The sequence below is a fragment of the Amblyomma maculatum genome, chromosome 4 (assembly GCF_055883805.1).
Source record: "Amblyomma maculatum isolate TAMU_Amacu chromosome 4, ASM5588380v1, whole genome shotgun sequence".
In the NCBI taxonomy this organism is placed as follows: Eukaryota; Metazoa; Arthropoda; class Arachnida; order Ixodida; family Ixodidae; genus Amblyomma; species Amblyomma maculatum.
The window spans coordinates 121,113,508-121,131,661 of NC_139347.1; the positions used below are offsets into that span (position 1 = coordinate 121,113,508).

The window sequence follows — 18,154 nt, forward strand, 5'->3', positions numbered from 1 at the left end:
TAAAGAGAGAAAAGAAGTGGGTTTGCATCGATAGAATGCCAGTTCCTGATTACAAAAAGACCACTCTTACTGAAAACAGAGCTGTTATAAGGTAGCAAAGAAGAATAACAGAAATACAGGTATCGCCACCACAGCCAAACGGCCGAGGCTCACAACTACAAATCACGTGACGCGCTAGGGATCCCGGAGGCTGACAAATTCGAATTACGTTGAATGTTTGAATGCGGTAGTACGTTTTTTCTCAAACATGATAACACGCTTTTATCATACGTAAACGACGGCGAAAAGACAACGTAAACGTTGCAAGGCCAATACAAAAATATACTTGGAGGCGCCACAGGCGCCCACTTCGGTTTTGGTTATGTTTTGGCTCAGGCATTCCGTGCGCACTCGGATAGTTTGTTTGAACCTGCAGCGCCTGAATTACGAGCTTGGAGCAGCAGATGCGCCTTGATGGTTCCCATTTGAGCATTCGGAGGCACGAGCGAGCGAAATCCGCTACCGCCGACACACTCCTTCGTTCACACTTCTGCGCCAACATATCGCCGCCGTTGCCGCTTCGACTGCGACCTGACCGCTTGACTGCAGCTACGTACGCCACGAAAAGCATACATATGCTAAGTACCGAAAGAAAAACGCATTATCATTCAATTCTTCACTAAATCATGGCACATCTGACCAACATATACTGCGTCAACAAGACCTTCAACGTGCTATTTGCAGGCGTCGTAAACAAAAGGGGCATACATGCCGCCCATGCCAAGGAGAGCGTCGATATATTGCGCTCGTCGCCCGGCGAAAAAAGGGCCTAGGGTAAAAAGTAAAAACTAAAAATAACGAAGCACCAGAAATACATTTCTGCACCGCTGCCTGCGCGCCAGCAATCACGGAGTCTCCACCTACGTCATAGGTGGAACCCCGACTACGTAGTTGGAAGCAGCAGTTTGAATTCGACCGGCGGGAACAAGAAAAAACCCCAACTTCTTATCGCAATATCTCAGCTATTATTCGATTTTTTGCTGCCGGATATGCGGCGACAGTGTCACCAAATGCAGTTTATTAGAATTTCATAGCATCTTTGGGTGTCTTTAGTGTCCCTTTAATGCAGGCATCATACTCTTGAATTCAAACAATTGTTAGCTTTATTTCCCTTCAAAATTCCAGACTTTCTTGCTCAGCTTCGTACAAAATTTTAGATATCTTAAATATAGCTTCCGATCGCTGCCTTGGTGTTAGAGTACGAAGCTTCGCAGTGACTAAGCGGCCCGCGGCGTCACTGTCGTCGTCACATTCTTGTTCATTCTTTTGTTTTTTCGTCATGCTAGCAAGACTGCCAGCACATCTGTCAAGGCTTGCCTTGACGCAGTCTTCAAAAGTGTCCTCTGTCCTTTTCTTCCTTCTGCAAAATGATGAAAACTGCATTGTTTCACACCATTTTTTCAATCTTTTATCTTAGGAAGTATGAAACTTGCAAGTACATACCGTGAAGGTGGCTCACCTGAAAGGTGTTCCTTTGGACAGCCTTGAGAAGAAAAAGCACAAAAAGTTATCTTTTATCTTAGGAAGTATGAAACTTGCAAGTACATACCGTGAAGGTGGCTCACCTGAAGGTGTTCCTTTGGACAGCCTTGAGAAGAAAAAGCACAAAAAGTTAATAAATGACTACATGACAAAGTTTGCTTGCTTGCTTGTCTACCTGGCTGGAGGTGTGTATCGCCCAAGTAGCTCAGTCTCAGCTGGTGCAGGGCTAAGAGGCAGCGGCCCCCAGTTTTGAGCCGTTGTAGGGCTACTAGACCCTGGAACACTAGCTTGGGCAGGTGCTGGGCTGCATGACAAACAATGCATTTCCAAACTTTCTGATATATATCAATTACTGCAGGCAGTTTCTGCCAATGTCAGTAAAAAGGCTGGTAGATGCTTACCTTCTGTTGTCGTCATCCGATTTGACAACTGTGTTGTCATACCTGGATTGCATAAAATGTCAGTTCACTGAAATTACGGCATGATATGACATATATAGATGTGTCTAGTTACAATGCGAGAAGTTGTGCTTCTGCAGGGCTCTGGCTGCTTATATCAGCACTGCATCAAATAATTGTATTGAAATATGACATTCCTTGTACTCTCCATGTACCAACACTGCTTGAAAACATACTGAGAAGCACAAATGTATGGTTTATCCTTGTAAGGTGCAAAAACGTCGAAATCTGCAGTGTGTAGTGTATAGCACAGTACACACTTGCTTATTGAGTGTGTACTTACAGTCCCAGAAGCTCCATGTCTGGAGAGCTCTGGCTTGTGTCAGTACTGCATAAAATAAGCCCACTGTAGATTTAAATGCCCTCTCACCTTGCCTCAACACTGCTTAAAATACAATCAAAAGCTTGACATTATTGCATACGTTTGCCAGCCAAACATGCCGACAATACTGCCTACCTTTCTGGGGTAGCAAACCTGCTGCAACTTAGTTGACTCGGCCCCTGTGATTGTCTGCATAACAGTCGCCATACAAGAACATTTTAGTCATACAAGCATGCAGATCACAGCTGCAGGTCATACCTATACATACCCGGTTTTCTTTCGTATGTTTGTCGTGATCCTGATGTGCAAAAAAAAAACATCTTTACAGTACTCTAAGTGAGGCAATATGCTTAATTCTTCTAACTCTCCGAGGCGTATATGTTCAAACGACGCGAAATAACATGGAATTTGCAATATTTCTCGGGAGATATCAAAGAATGTTTTAAAATCGCACCTCACAATAGCAAAGTGCCGCAAGCACAAATGGAGCCGGAGACTGCTAAGTATGTCCTGCCACTAGCGCAGCCTGGTCGGAAACTAGCTTTTCAATGATATTGGGGCTAAGCACGCGTTTCGAAAGTGCAAACGAAAAGGTGTGCATGAAAAGAAGCAGTACGGGTTTTTGAGAAAGAATTATGGCGCTGAAAAAGTTCCGAGTAGGGCAAGCAAAGAAGGAAACATACATCACTGCTACAGCCTCCCACTGCGAAAATGGTAGCGGAACCTCTTTTGGAGCACTGTGGCTATGTACCAAGTCAGAAAAATATTCACACTGAAAAGGTAAAACATAGCGGCAAAGGTGTCAGTATAATAACCTGCTGGCGTAGTGTGGCGTGCTTCGCAGCATGCCGTCAATCAGGGGGAAAAGCGCCCACTTCTTCGCGCCGTTGTCGGGTGCCCCACTCCGACATGTGGCGTCAATGCCGCTGATTATCTTTAGCCAACGGTCTCTAGGATTTCTAGATTTTGCGGACGCCTGGGAAGCTGCCGAAAATGTTTTTCTCATGCTGACCGACACCTGTATCGACAGCAGATACTAGACACTCCACAACGAAATAAAGAATTACCTGTCAGGCCGAACTCCAGTCCGATTGATTCCCTTCGGTTGCATTTTTAGATCCGTGTCCTTGTAGTCGCAGTGTGTCTTGTCGTAGAGGAAGCGGTAGGGTCGAATACATTCCAAAAAACACTCAAATTCCTCAAGCCGCATGCTAATGCTGGAACAGCAACTGCAGACTGTCCCCCGCAGGACGCGCGCAGTATGCGCCTCCGCTGACGGGTCACTGAACTGGGAACGTCACGGTTCACGGTCGGTTCCAATTGGCTACTCCTTTGTGCGGAATGGGAAAAATAGCCCCCGACCCCATCGCTCCGCGGAACGTGAAACAAGTCAGCCTGCGGGAAAAAAACCGGCTTCTGCGAGAAGCGGCGCGCGGAAAACGTCCAGCGTTTGCGCGTTTTCCCGCTAGTGTGAGCGTGCCTTGAGGCTAGCTTGACAGGACAACAGGCCTCAAGCCACACTCAACAAGAACAAGTGCCATTCGAAAACAACTCATCCCGCCAGACCAAGATATGCAAAACTGCGAGTGTATACAAAAACCCACGTACATCTGATATAAAAATTAAATATTCGCAACAAAGACAAGGTGCACACCAAATAAGTTCTGGTCTACACTCTTCCAGGGCGTATGGCCACGCTCGTAGTCCACTAAGAATGCGCTGTTCTCTGCTTCTCGGAAGGTGTCGGGTAGGAGGGACAACTGATCTTGCCGAAGCAGGCTTTGAATTTGGCCCCAATGAACCCGAATGAACCAAAATACCGTCAAGACGCGCCATTCTGTCTCCTTGGCCAAAAGTAAATGCGCTTAGGTTAAGCGGATCACACACAAACGTCACTCAAAAGAATAAAACGCATAACGATCACCTCAACTTGAGGAAAGAACTAACATACACGCTCTAAAGCAATGCAAAAGAAAATAAAGCAGCCTTTAGATGAAGCGCTTTTCATAAAACAAACTTTCAACTCATTCTCATTCATCCAGTTTTTTAAAAAGTGCTAAGACGATGTCAACAAAATACAAGTCCATTGGCTTTTTTTTTCTTTCCTCTTTTGTAAGCTGCAAATGCAACTACGAGGTAAGATACACAACTAAATTTACACTGACTCTCTCGCAGAGAAAACCTTACAAGTTTTGTGGACAGCAATGCGCTTCGCTCAGCTTTCCTTCAGTCGCGCCCGTCTGGGTCGCGGTCCGAGTGCTTCTACTACGTTCCTGAGGTGGCAACAGGCAGTGGAGCTAATCCTGCCTTCGCCCTTCGGAGATTCTCGGCTCTTCGCTGAAACGCCGCGACAGCCTAGGTCGGACAGGTGCGGACAGCATCCGCCACATGGAAACGAGCCCTGAATTAAGCGACAAGCTGTTCTTTGCTCTCGTCCCAATTCAGTCGTTTTTCCAGCCCTCCGAAACAAACGTATCCCGAAAGGTAACCCCTTTTGTCCAGGACATACCTTTCTTTCCCCCAGTATGCGAGGAATTTGCCTAGATGACTGGCCCTTATTAACAGATCCTAGCGCAGGCATACGTGGAATGTAGCATAATCTGGCACCTCCTGATCTCCAAGGCAGCCCTGCCCTTTTTCTTTTGGAGGTGGTACCATGACGGCGCTCTCTGTCTTTTTCCGCAGGATGGTCAGCCTTAGAGAACTTCGCATCTGCTCTGCTTCGAAAATTTCCGTTTTGTTGCCCATTGTGGTCAAAAGCTGAAACATCCGCGCAAGTCATCTGATCGGAAACTGCGTCCGCTTATTCTCGAGACTTTCCGCGGTAAGGCGTTTCTTCTAGTGCACCATTCACCACTTCGTTATCTCCGAAAAGCGACCGTTACTCATCTCCAAAGTTAACCGACTCAATCACCTCTAGAGTAGGGCACCTGCCCTCAAGCGTCCCTATTAGGTCGCCTTCCTCCTCAACGCGTCGCTCTAGTCTCTGCGGGCTAACAATCTTTGACTTCTCGCCCTCCGCATCTGCGCGGCTCAGCAGCGACTCGTTTTTAATCTAGATCTTCAGCTGTGTCAGAGTGACGATATTCAACTTCCACAAACTCAGGGCCTTGCATGCCGTTTTCATCGTTCTCGCAGCCGACTGTCAACTTTCCCCAATCGAGCGAAGAAACGTCTGGCGATTCTGTTTGCACATTATGCTGTTGCTTATCCTCGACAGTTTGCGTTCGATCTCTTACTTTCACCGTAGATTGATTCAGCACTGGAAGCCGCTCGTGTCAGCGTTCCTTTGCGTCACAGTGCTCCAAGCAAGCTGAAATAAGAGTTAACGTTGAGTCGTCCGAATTGATCTACAGCTCTCAATTTTTCTCGTTAACAGATGTTAGTTGAATTTCGGGGGTCGCAGCTGGTTCACTGTTTTAGGGGTTCGGCGGTTCGGGTCCGCAAGATGCCCCTGATTGATCGAGTGAACGGCTCAACGTCTGCTCATTCAGTTGAGCAAATCACGTTTTTGCGACAGCTCTCGTGCCCTGGCGTTCGCAAGTGCCGTATCAGCCGAACCTGTAGCGAAGGAAAGACCTTTCTCGCTCAACAGCTGCTCAGATTTATTGCAGAAAAGGTAGGGCAAATGTCTCACCTTTTTTTCAGCCAAGGATATAGGGCTAGAACGAAGCGTTTTCAAGAGCCTTCATTTTTAGAGCATGCATGCTCACGGGCCTCCCGTTATTCCTGTGCCTCGCGCTGCTCTTGTCTTTTCTGCTCCTCACGGAGCTCGTGCGTTTCTCGCTCCTTTCTCTCTCTCCGTTCAACAATTGTTTCTCAAGCCTCTCCGGCCTCCTCAATCGTCACTGGCTCCCGATTCATAACCTCCAGAATATTTTTCTTTCGCTTTGCAGAACCCAGTGAAATTCCCAACTCATCGCAAACTTCGAGAAGTTGCCGTACCTTGAACTTCTCCATCCTGGTTTTACACCGTATGTTGTCAAAACGCCTGTGCAATTTGGCGAAAACAAAACAAAATCAAATTCCCCTGAAACTCATTTCCCGACAATCACAATCCCTCCTAACGATTACCTTTGCTAGGGAGGTCTGGCGAAATGCGAGGTGAATCTCAGGCACTCACCCTGTCAAAGTATAGCTCGTGGCCGTCAGTCCCGTTGCTGCCGAGGTCCTTTGGAGCCGGTGACTGACTTGCCCATCCCATAGCTGCCATCCAGTTATCGGGATTCATGGTAGCGTGGTGTCGGAGTGGGAACAGCAATCAAGCGGGCGATACGAGGCGGAGTTGAGAAGAAGAAATGAAAAGAGCTTTATACAGCTATTTACAACAGGAACAAAGAACTCGGAGAGCAGGACGGCAGCCTGCCTCCGTTGAGAGCCTCTCGAGCATTCTCTCAGTCGCTTCGCAACACACTCGTGTCCGAAAACACTCCCGCGTCTTTCTCTCGTCTGGCCCCGCCCACGCAGTCACAAATCTCTCACGCCGTAGGCGGTCCAGGTGCAGCTGCAGGTCCCAAGGTCGCAGGAATGAGGCCACAGGTCCCGGGACCCACCTCGAAGCCGATGGCAACACGCGTCCGATGGTCGGCCGCGCATCCAGGCCTGCGCATACTGGAGCAGCACGCTGGTTCCTTCTCTCCCGCTTGCCGAGGTCGCGTTCCTCCCGAAACCGCAAACGCAGGGGGAATAGAGCAGCGTCCATCCCGCGACACGGCGGCGCCACACAACCCGGTGACGCGGTGAAGCTTGGCTGGCTTTAAATGGCCACTGTCCAGGGAAGGACCTTTTAAGCAGTTTCGATCAGGTACCGGAGATAGTCTGTGCAAAATGCTACAGTGACACGCGCGCCGCAAAGCAACGAAAATACAAATCAAAGCTCTCTCATGCTCTCCTTCCGGAAGCCAGCTTTCCCGTTTCCTGTGCTAGCCCGTCGAGCCACAGTTATGACGTACTTGCCAAGAACGACGTCCGTTGGTCCGTCTCGCTGACTGACGGGAGAAGCTAGGATGGGCGTACGTCCACTGCTCGCTGCTGCTCGCTTTTCCCTCGTCCGTTTCGTTTTCGCGAACGCAGAAAGTACCACCAGGGGTGTGAAACTCCCTATAGAAGCGTTTAGGGGTAGATCGGCTGGAAACGCTGATTGGTGGACACGCCGCGGCCTGGCGTGACGTTTTTTGCGTCGGGCTGAATGCTTAACCGGACGTGACGTAGTCAAAAACTGGGTTTGCTTGTTTTTTTTCGTCCCTAGACGCTCTAGGGAATCGCTAGGAGCCCCCGCTCTGGCAACGCGCGCGATTCCGGCATTCGGTTCGCGGATCTCGCTGCTGCATGACACCGGCGCGTTCGGTCACCGAGGTGCTCGACGATGGCGGGCCTGCGCGTTTACGTCAATGCGCTTTCGGCACGCCGATCCGTGCTGTACGTTGGGCGGAATGACGTTGATAATGGCGACGACCTGCGGGAGATCGCAAGCACCGTCAAGGTAAGTATAAATTGCGCAGAATTGTCTCTCATTTTGCTTATTTATAAGTACTGTGTCGCTTGTCTCTCCCCACGTGCTTCCAGGACCTCGTGCAGCAGCAGCTCGTGGCATGGACGCTCCTCGTGTTCAAAAAAAAAAAAAAAAAATCGGCCACGGCTATGGAGACCTCCACGAAAACATCCGCCGTCGGCAACTAAGCGCTGCCTGACTGCTATGCTGAGGCGCACGTCTGCCGTGCGCATTCTCAACCCTGATTGAGGTACAAAAACGCAGATTTCTTTGTCGAAGGTTTTGTAATATGTTGCGCATTCATCAAATCGCTATGTTCATAATGCAACTTTTTCTACTCTTTTACAGCACCGTTTCCTGTATGCTGCGAAGAGACCGAGGATTTTCTTTGTACGCAGCAGCCCATGTCAGGGATCGCGGCATCGATCAGCTCTCCAAGATCATCGCCGCAACCCTCGTAAATGTCTACAGTAGAAGCATCGCGACAGCATCCAGGGCAGCATATAACCATGGCACTGTGTACGACGTAGTGCACCGCTGTTGACGGTGCACGGCAAAGGGCCACGGACGAGTGCAGGGCGTTGTGTTCGCCACGCCGTCACGTCGCTGCGCATCCAAACGGCCCTTTTCAGGGCCGCCCCAATGTTTCCTGGCAGACCGCACACCTGCACCTCCCGTACTCCTCTTCCCTCTCTACGTTGCACGTGGCTTCGTATCAATCGTCGCGGCCACCAAAATAACTTGCGCGCTAGGCCTCTTTACCAGGCTATACGTAAATACACGCATGCTTAATCGTGTCAAATTTGATTTAATAAAGTGCTACAGTGCTTATTACCTGCTTCCCTCACGCATTCTTCCGAGTCTTCGTGCAGCAGCTGCAGAACACGTGGCAAGCGTCGCTCTACTGCCGCGACGAACGCTAACTAAGCCCACACAACAGGCTTAACAGCTAGAGTATTCTGCGGCTTTGTTCAGCGATGTTAATGGAAGTATCGACATTTTATATAACAACTGCATAATCGTCTTGAATATTGCTTCATAAAGTACTGTACTGCTTAATTCTCACTTACCTCGTGCATTCCACAGCTGCTGCAGCTAGCACTTGGCCAGCGTCGTTCTCTCCAGTGCTGCAGAGACGACAAACTAGGCCTCGCGATAGGCTACAATATACACCGCGGCTTTGTGCCGCTGTGTATTTTTTTTTTTTTTATAAATGCATCACATTTCGAAGGTTATAGTCGCCATCCAAGGATCACTTAACTCGAGAGCACGGGAAAAGGCAGAAGTGTACGCACCTGGATTCGATGCCATGTACAACGCCGTTTTTTTTTTTTTCTTTTTTTTCACGAAAGCATCCTACGCGCTAGGCGTCCTAGACAAGGTTCAAGTGCAGTGTGCCTTTGTATAGTAACCATGTATGGGGTGAGCAGTTGCCATGTTTTCAGTTCACTTTTGTTGGCTGTTTCTTAAATAAAAATGGTCTCTGTGTCTGTCACTGTGTCTAAAGAGCTGCTCTAGCCGAACCACGTACGTAGCGATGGATTGCACCGCGGCAGTATGGTTTTGTTCCAAGTTTAACAAAACAGTTGAGGCCAAATCAAAATCGGAAATGACCATTTCCAACTGGATATTGGCCCCCAGTCAACAATTTGGAGTCCAATTCAATGGCAACAGTTCAGCTCTGTGCCAACATTTCGTACAATTAAGGGAGTCGAAATTATGGAAATGGCATGCATTTGTGAACATCAAACATGCTTCACATCCAATTAACATGTCATGCAATGCTAATATAAAAGCTCAATATTCTATCGGGGAACTCTATGAAATCTGCTAGAGCATGGAGCACACGTTCGTAGAGATATTTTTTTTAATTACCAGCACTCGCAAAGGTATTGAAAATAATTGAATCAAGTCCCATTCAAGGAATCAGATGAACAGTAACAAATCATCCTTTATATATTTTGTTTAGTACCTCAATGAAGAGTATTAGGCACACTTTTGCTGAATTTGTACATAAATGACATAATTCATATTGACAACAGTGCTCAGCTCATCATGTATGCTGATAATAGTGTGTTTATTACTGGCTTTGATCTCAATGAGACTGTTTTACATTGAAATTATTTACTTGAAAAATCGTTTGCCTGGTCCAATTTCATGAAGAAATAAACACAGAAAAACTATTTTATTTTGAGTATGAAATAAGAAAATGATGTAAGAGATGGCTACCGATCTATAATAAAAATATTGACCTTGTAGAAACTCGCATAAGTCTTGTGTGATTTTTTTTCATTTGAGATAGGAAATTCATATAAACAACACTGCAAAAAAAAAAAAAAAGATTTCTTCAATGAGTGAGCTTTACCTTGATGTGGTACTGTCCTTGCCTTTAATTATGCAAGTCCCCACAGATAAGGTATTGCAGTTTTATGTGGGCAAGCACCACAAGAGCATATATCAATAAAATGATAATTCTCAGTAAATTAAATGTGTGTTTCTTACATAACAGATATTGACTGCCGGTTTACGACATGACACCTCCGTGCAGAATACAGTATAATTACCTTTAACTATGAATGCCACTTGTTGCATGTTTCCTATTTTTCTTGGCGGTACAATAAAAGCTTTCTTTGCTCGATGGCACTGCTGCAATTTAGAGCCACTCCGTTTTTAACTCAAAACTCCAACCTCTGGTTTCTCCCGCACTTTCACACTTGGTGCAACCTGCAATCAATAAAACACAATCTAATGGTTTCACTGAATGAACTTAAACAGGTATTGCTGAAATTGTGAAAACAGCTATGAATACACTTTTTAGGGTTGTAAAATCAGAAATGTTGCAAAGTTAAAGAGCACTGCAGAATCTGCATTGGAGCAATGCAAAAGAACGGATGCTACTGCAACATTACATCACCCTCCGTCGATTGACATCACTCATTAACCTCCACCACTTCTCAATTACTCACAACTGCTGCGGACATGATTTTGCAGACACGTTCTGCGGACGTGGTCTGCGGACAGAAATCTGTGAAATCTGTGCGTTTGCCAGCGCTGTGTTAATGTATTTTATGTTATCACTTATACTACTTGAGAATTCATTTAGTGTTCTATCAGTGTGTTGTGTTACCTTGCTAACAAGTTTCCTTATATCTTCTTTGCATGTGTTATTGTATGTAGTTGTATCCCCCCTACAATAATGCCTCGTGGGCGCTGTAGGTACTTACAATAAATAAACATAGCGAAGTAATACTTTCGCATTAATAGATCTTCTAGACATAGGGTCTCTAATTCTTGCACTTTTTTTTAAATAATGTGTAAATTTTTTTATCCTACTCTGCAGCTACTCCTTTGTAAATGGGTCCAGGACCTAAGTGCATGAGTTGCTCTCTGAAACATTTAATTTAGCTCTCGAGACTATCTAATATGCTCGAATTGAAATCATTGACTCCAGATTGGACATGTTTGGGTGTATTTTTACTAGGGAGCAAAATGCACCAGCTTCCTTTAACATCTTAGCCAGCGCACACACAATGCATCATTGAAATGTAGTTTGAATTCCAGTTTCACCATGCATAACAATTGTCCATTCAGTTTGGATGTTCATTAGGAATATCAATTCTAATCCGTAAGATGACCATAACTTAGCAGCCCATAATAAAAATAAATTGCTTCTTTATAGAGAGTTAAAACTATGCAGTTGGGACTAAGTACTTATTCCAGCTGGGAGGTCATCTGGAAACTGGAAGACATTTGATTATGGAAATTCAATTAGGACTAAAAATTCTAATTGGAAAGAATGAAAAGATGCCTAAATGGAATGAGGGCTTCTAGAGAAAGTGTAAATTCTAGAAACTCAATTGGATAATACAAGACTCTTTAGCAGGATCTAGAACACATCTTTTACAAATGAACACTTGAAACTTAGAGCACTGGCTGATGCTCACCGCCGCAGCTCTCAGAATAACTGACAGCATGGGCAAAACTACAGTAGGTGTTAGTGCAGTATACACCAGTGTTGTCACTGCGAAGTGAAGAGCCACAAAACAGAGGACTGCCATCCTTACTACTGCCAATATAAAAGTCCTTCTCAGAGCCACCCCATTGTTTCCTGGCAGATCATGGGCCTTCAACTTCATTGTCATGTTTCCTCGTTTTTAGTCTTTTGTAGGATGTATTGGGCCTTCAGTGGTCTGTCATGCAACACTGCATGACTAATCCACTGAGTGCAAAGCCGTTAACCAACAGAGATATCTTTTCACTTCATGTGCGGCACACAAACATCATGCAAAAAACAGGCCACATGTCACTATTCCATCTTTCTTTACACTTTCTTTCTTTAGCACACTCTAAAACCATTCCTGTAAAAAGCTAGAGCTTCTTTTACGCAAAGTGACATGGCAAGTATTGTAGCTTGAAACATTTTCAAAACGGAAAAATAAATGCATGAGGTGGCTCACAACCATTGTTTTTTTGTAAAATTGTGTTGCTTCATAGGCAGTAACTTGAACAACACTGACAACATTTCTACATTACTTTGAAACAACCCAGGCAAAAATCCTAACTGATGTAAATGGTTTAAGGAACAAACTTCCAGTTCATACCAGTTGGATAACAATGGATCCCTAACTGGAATTCAACTGGGATCAACATTCATGCGTATAAGGTACCCGTTGCATGCGAGCCTTGCTACCTGTTGATGGTTTACAACTCCGAAAGAACACAAAAACGAGGGCACAAGTGCAGATAAGGCGCATGTTTGCAGTCTCCATGACCGGTTGTATTCGTTCCTCTGTATCCCATGAAAGCACTCCATTTCTAACCCCCAATGGCGTAGGTCTGCGACATCCGGTGCAATAATGCGGGGCAACTGCCCCCCCCCCCCCCCCTTCTTCATGAACACACCTGAGCGCAATACCATCAACTACTTTGTCGTCAAGGCTTTCTTCGATTGGGGAAGTTCGTTTTTTGTATCGCACAACATTGTGCAAGCCGAGGCATTTTTTTTCCTTCATTTCTTAAGACTTCAACGTAACAAGCATACACCACAACTGATAATAGCTATATTACGAGGGGCATATGTCATATTTTTTTTTTCTTAAGAAAGGTGCATTTGTGAAGAATTAAGTAGAGGTTTTTGACAGATGAATTTCTAGATTGGGACCACTCAAATAAAAGGGCATATAAAAACCACAAGAATTGCAAACTTTGAGCATGTAGAAATACTTGGTAACACGTACAGTAACTAAAAAGTGGCAAACTGGCAGATGCGACCAGGATTATAACACGGTGCCATTGTGAACAATTTCGTTTACATCAGGCATAGCGCAGTGCCAGCAAAAGCCTTGAGAACTGGCCAATGTGCTGTATTGTAGTTCATATTTTTTATGCTTCCACAAACTCTCCATAAGGACTGTTGAAAGCTTTGAACATGCACAAGACAACTGCAATTACATCGGCCACAGTGACAAAGAATAAAGTAAATACCAACCAGCTAGAATGTTAGACTGAGCGTTCACATGCAAATATGGGCGTAGAAATGTCATTTGAGAAGTAAGCATGCTAATAGTGAAAGGACAACTCGAACACACAGAAGAGAACTGAAGTTACAAAAACAAACAAGCAGTCATAATTGAGGCCTTCAACAACTGCGCTGTAAAAGACAAATTTTGCAGAGGGACAAGTGCATAATTAATCCTGCCGCACAAATGAAATAAGCATACCCCTCGATCAATTATAGAAATCGCTTGTGTACAAAAAGTGGGAAACACTGAAGTCATCTTGCTTTGAGCAACTAATTTCAGATATTATAAATCTTGTTTTGAAAGCTGGTATTGATCTAAAGAGCATAAAGCAAAAAAAAAAACCGACATGCCAACATTTTCATTTTCCGGTCTTTAAGGCTTCAAAGCTGCTACTCGATTTGTCAAAATCAATGTTTTTTGCCAGCTCACCTACGAGAGATGATAATGCCAGATCTGAAAGCGTCCACTGACCCATCATAGGTCCTCTTCCTCACAGGACACAGCCTCCTCCTCTCACAGGATACAACAGACACTCATATATTAGGATTAGTTGCAGGCTGCGAGAGGCTCTAGAAAATCTCAATCTGGGGAACTCCAATGCTGCCCAACCGTTGGCCTCTTCGAGTCCAATGCTTGCCACTTTAATTTGAGGTGTCTCCTCAGCCAAGGCATTTTGATGAAATGTGTTCTATCAGACAGCTTGTTGTAGAAGGATGTAAGCTTCGGAATACATACTTTAAGGCTTGAGAGGTCCCTCAGTAGAATAAAGAAATCTCTTCACTTCAGGACCAGATATGTTCTGCGGCTTCTAAAATCGCTTTTGATTTAATGCAGAGCTCGGCATAAAATCTACCAGTGCAGTCAAGCATCGCCCCTTTTATTTTCTTCCTGCAATGAAAACCCTGAACCTCAGACACATTCTCCTACCATACTCTTTTTGAACTTCTGGTGCCTGTCTACTGATATTCTGAGCTCATTTGATTTTATGAATTTCTGCTCAATAGCCTTGCACACTGTGGCCACACATCATCTTTGAGAAAGAGCTTTAAATCATCCATCTTTGCCACTACTTTGTCAAGGTATAGGTGCTTTGTCTGCAAATGAAATTGTGCAGCATTTACTACTTCAGGTACTGCATGCTATAGGTGCAAGCAACATAAAAAAGCAATGGCACAGACTACCGTAGCCTCCTTGCAAATAAAAAAGGTACCAATGAGCAGTGATGCCTTGCTAACAGAATACATTTAGTCTCAAAGTGGTCTTCAGCAGCGGAGTGATAGTGGGGGTCGTCAGGTTTGATTTCATGATGGACTGACGTGTATCTCTCATTTTAACAATAACCTTCTCTTACAGCAACAAAAGAGAGAAAGCATTCTCTTGAGGAAAAGAACTTAAGGCCCACAGTATTGCAGCATGTGAATTGCCTTGCATATATTTCTCTAACTGCACTCTTTGCATTACCACCCTCTCCCCCCCCCCCATTCCCAGCCACACTTTCCTGAGCACTGCACCCAGTGCAGTCCTCACACCCCTATAGGGCCCGCAAGGTTTCTAACCCCTCCTTTATGCTAAAAAAATGCCTTTTTATATCCTGAAAAGCAATCCCACAATGTCTGGACAGCCCGAAATTCAGCAAATACTCGTTTTACTATCTTTGCACCTTAGTAATGTATAAGAAAGGGTTTTTTTTTTTTTGCTGTTGACATATTAGAGGCATAAAAGGTGGCATATGCCCAGAAAATTTTGTTAAAAATTGGCTATAGTGCATGCTACCTTTCTCTTTCATAAGTTTTTTGCAAACTGAAGTGGTGGACCACATTAACTTATTCTTCATTGCATTATGTCATCATTGTGCAATTAAAAAAGTGTCCACTTAGATATATTCACAAGTGCTGTTTGATAAATAATTGTCTTTAAACTCTGAGGTTGTGTGAAAGAGATACTAAATGGAAGGAAAAAATAGTGTAGCACATATATAACTTTAAATGTGTTTATAAGTGTAAGGTATAGCCAAATAAGAATGTAAAGAATTTCTGGACTGCAAGCAATCAATGTAACGAATGACAAACATTTACTCAAGGCAATGAAAGTTATTAAAGCATTTCAATGTTTTTATGAACAAAAATAAATGCAGCGTTTGAATATATAACAAACAAATTTGTGATGGCAGTCAGCAGTCTGTTTCAGGCTACAGGTCCAGTTAAAAATCACAATTGACACATATGACGGATGCAAAACTTGTTGCTGTGAAAGAAATGCAGAAGACGTAAGATGCTGCTTATTACATATTGGACATGCGAAGGCATGACAAGCTTAAATGGTCCATGCGTTGCATTAGAACAAGCACTAAGTCATTAAAAGATGCATGCATCACATGGATCTCAATTTGACAGCAAACATATGCTGACACTTAGAAAACATACAATGCCATTACTCTTCATGTGATATATACGCTGCAATATTTTCATGTTTTCTAGAGGCTACGCACAGTTCTGTACTACTTAAAAAAACACATCTTATAATGCTCCTATAGTTACCCATATATAACATGACCTCCTTAGTAACAATGTAGTACAACATTTCTTCTTGTTGGCCTGAAATCCTGAGGCTGAATGATCTGAAATCCGGTTGTAATAATTGCGACTTTATGATATGCTCCATCAACTTTATTTGAGGTATGAAGGCATTATGCTCCAAGTGCAAGATGGGGATTTGCTTTATTAAACTTAATCTAAAACAAGCCCTGATCAATGTGAAATGACTTACATAGTTTTATAATAATCATAGCCCAAATGAGAATAGGGTATTCATTAGGCGCCTAATTGTTTTTAACAACAGGGTAACCAAAACAGTGAGAGGTCATCTTTTAATACTACAGCTTATTTAGTTTTTTTTTTTCCTAATCAACATATCACTCCCAGCACCACAATTCTGACCTAAAAAATTTGTAGAGTCGAATGACCTAGTACGCATCTCTATTCCCTTTGTCCTCAAAGCTTTTTCTTTTTTTTGCCCCCTACAGTCATCGATTAGCTAGTTATTGCAGCTAGGATGTGCTTATAATAGCGCCGGCGCCGCGGTGTTGCCGGCCCGCATCATTTGCATTCGCCGGCGCATTAGTTTGGAGTGAGGAAATTAGGCCCTTTTTAGCCAATAAGAGCGGTCACCGAGCGCATTTCTGGTTAAAACAATTCATAATGAACTATTTCGCTTAGAAAAAGACCGAATTATATCGGGACGCGTGGCAACGGGACGGACGACCGTTGCCGACAGCCTGCGCGCCTGAAAGACATCGCACCGAGAAAGCTATTTTGCAAGTGTGTTGCAAATATACGAAATGTGCAGAAGAGCGGAATCACCGCAAACATGGTGTGCAGTTGTCACTGGAAAATTCGCCCGGCCAGCCTACGAACAGGTCACACTGCGTTGGCGAACCTCGATTGTTTTTGTCGCCGAAAGGTCTCACACAGATCTAGATAAAGGAAAAGCAGTTAAACTGTGATTTCCCCGGCAATTCGTGTGGTGCGACAAGCTGGTTCGGAAACCTCTTCGCGGCTCGAAGCGTGCATAAGTTATTTGACGTCGCTGCCGCTTTCACAGTGTCCGCACTGCATGCAAGCTAGGCCTCGTGCCTCTCCGCCGACGGCCATCGACTAGGCAGCTGCCGTTTGCTTGCGGCGCGCCGCCGACACCGTGTCACCGTCGGCCATGCAGCCGAGCCCGGATCTGAAAAGCATGGGGAATCCAGGGACAGTCTAGGGAAAACACGTGCGCCCTACATCCGGACATGACATCATAAAATATCACGTGACCCATGACGTTGTTTGTGACGTCATATATGACTGGGCCAATCAGCGTTTCCAGCCGATCTACCCCTAAACGCTTGTCTCCCTATACCTCCCAGTGGCCACGAATTACAGACGCTAGCGCCAAACTCCCCATTATAGGATTATAGCGGGAGGGGGCGCGTAAAAAATGGACTTGACGGGGGAGGCCGCATAGCGGACTGGTCCAAAAAAACGGTGCGCTGAAGGGGGGTGTCGGTAGGTTGCTTCAAGCAGCGCGGGTCGCGCGCTCGCGTGCGCCCGTGCCCGGGAAAACGCCCTGCCCGTGGATTTTCTACCGCATCATCGTTCTGCCGCGGTGCGACCGGCTCGCGGCAGGAACAGTGTGATGGAAAGAAAAACCACAAGCATAGCGCTCTCGAGGGCGCAGGCGCTCGCCAGCAAGCGTACCCGACCGCAGTATAGAAATAGCACAGAGAACAGCAGATATCGTTTCCCATTTTTATTAAGTGCACGTGAAACAGAAAATGAAAAGATGCGACAAGGTATCCCTCACACACACGCACTTTACATAGCTAACAGTTTACAGTAGTGTTATGTGTTCTGCGCTAACATTGTAATCTTGCATGCTTGCTTTATCACTACAAAAGAACCCAGTTTGCCGGCACTGCTTCTGTCAGCATGTGTACAGTTGATATGAAATTAAATAAATGATGCACATATTCACCCTACGCATTCCATACCATCAAAGCAATGTAGAAACATGAGCAAATACCTGCGTTCTAGTTACCTAGTTTGGTATTTGATGCAAGTAATCACATGTCACTGTGCTATACATAACCAAAATGCATGATTAAAAATTTACACTACCCTTCCTGGAAGAACCGTCTTCTTCGAAACGCACGTCTCTCCACAGTACATGAAGGTAACAAGTTTAACAACACGAAACACAGCGGGTATCGCCGACTGTAATGGCCAGCACAATCAGCAGACGAGATGGGTCCACGGAACTGGAGGTGCACGCAGACAAGTCTCTCGTCTCACGAAGGGGCGAA

The 18,154-nt window shown here is 45.0% G+C and overlaps 1 long non-coding RNA gene across 1 annotated transcript; it reads left to right on the top strand.

The window, feature by feature from the left end:
* Positions 1 to 7,595: 7,595 nt before the first annotated feature.
* Positions 7,596 to 8,680, top strand: LOC146192257 (uncharacterized). Its single transcript, XR_014706748.1, has 3 exons — positions 7,596 to 7,783; positions 7,867 to 8,042; positions 8,141 to 8,680. It is a non-coding gene; the product is annotated as an uncharacterized LOC146192257 (long non-coding RNA).
* Positions 8,681 to 18,154: the final 9,474 nt, after the last annotated feature.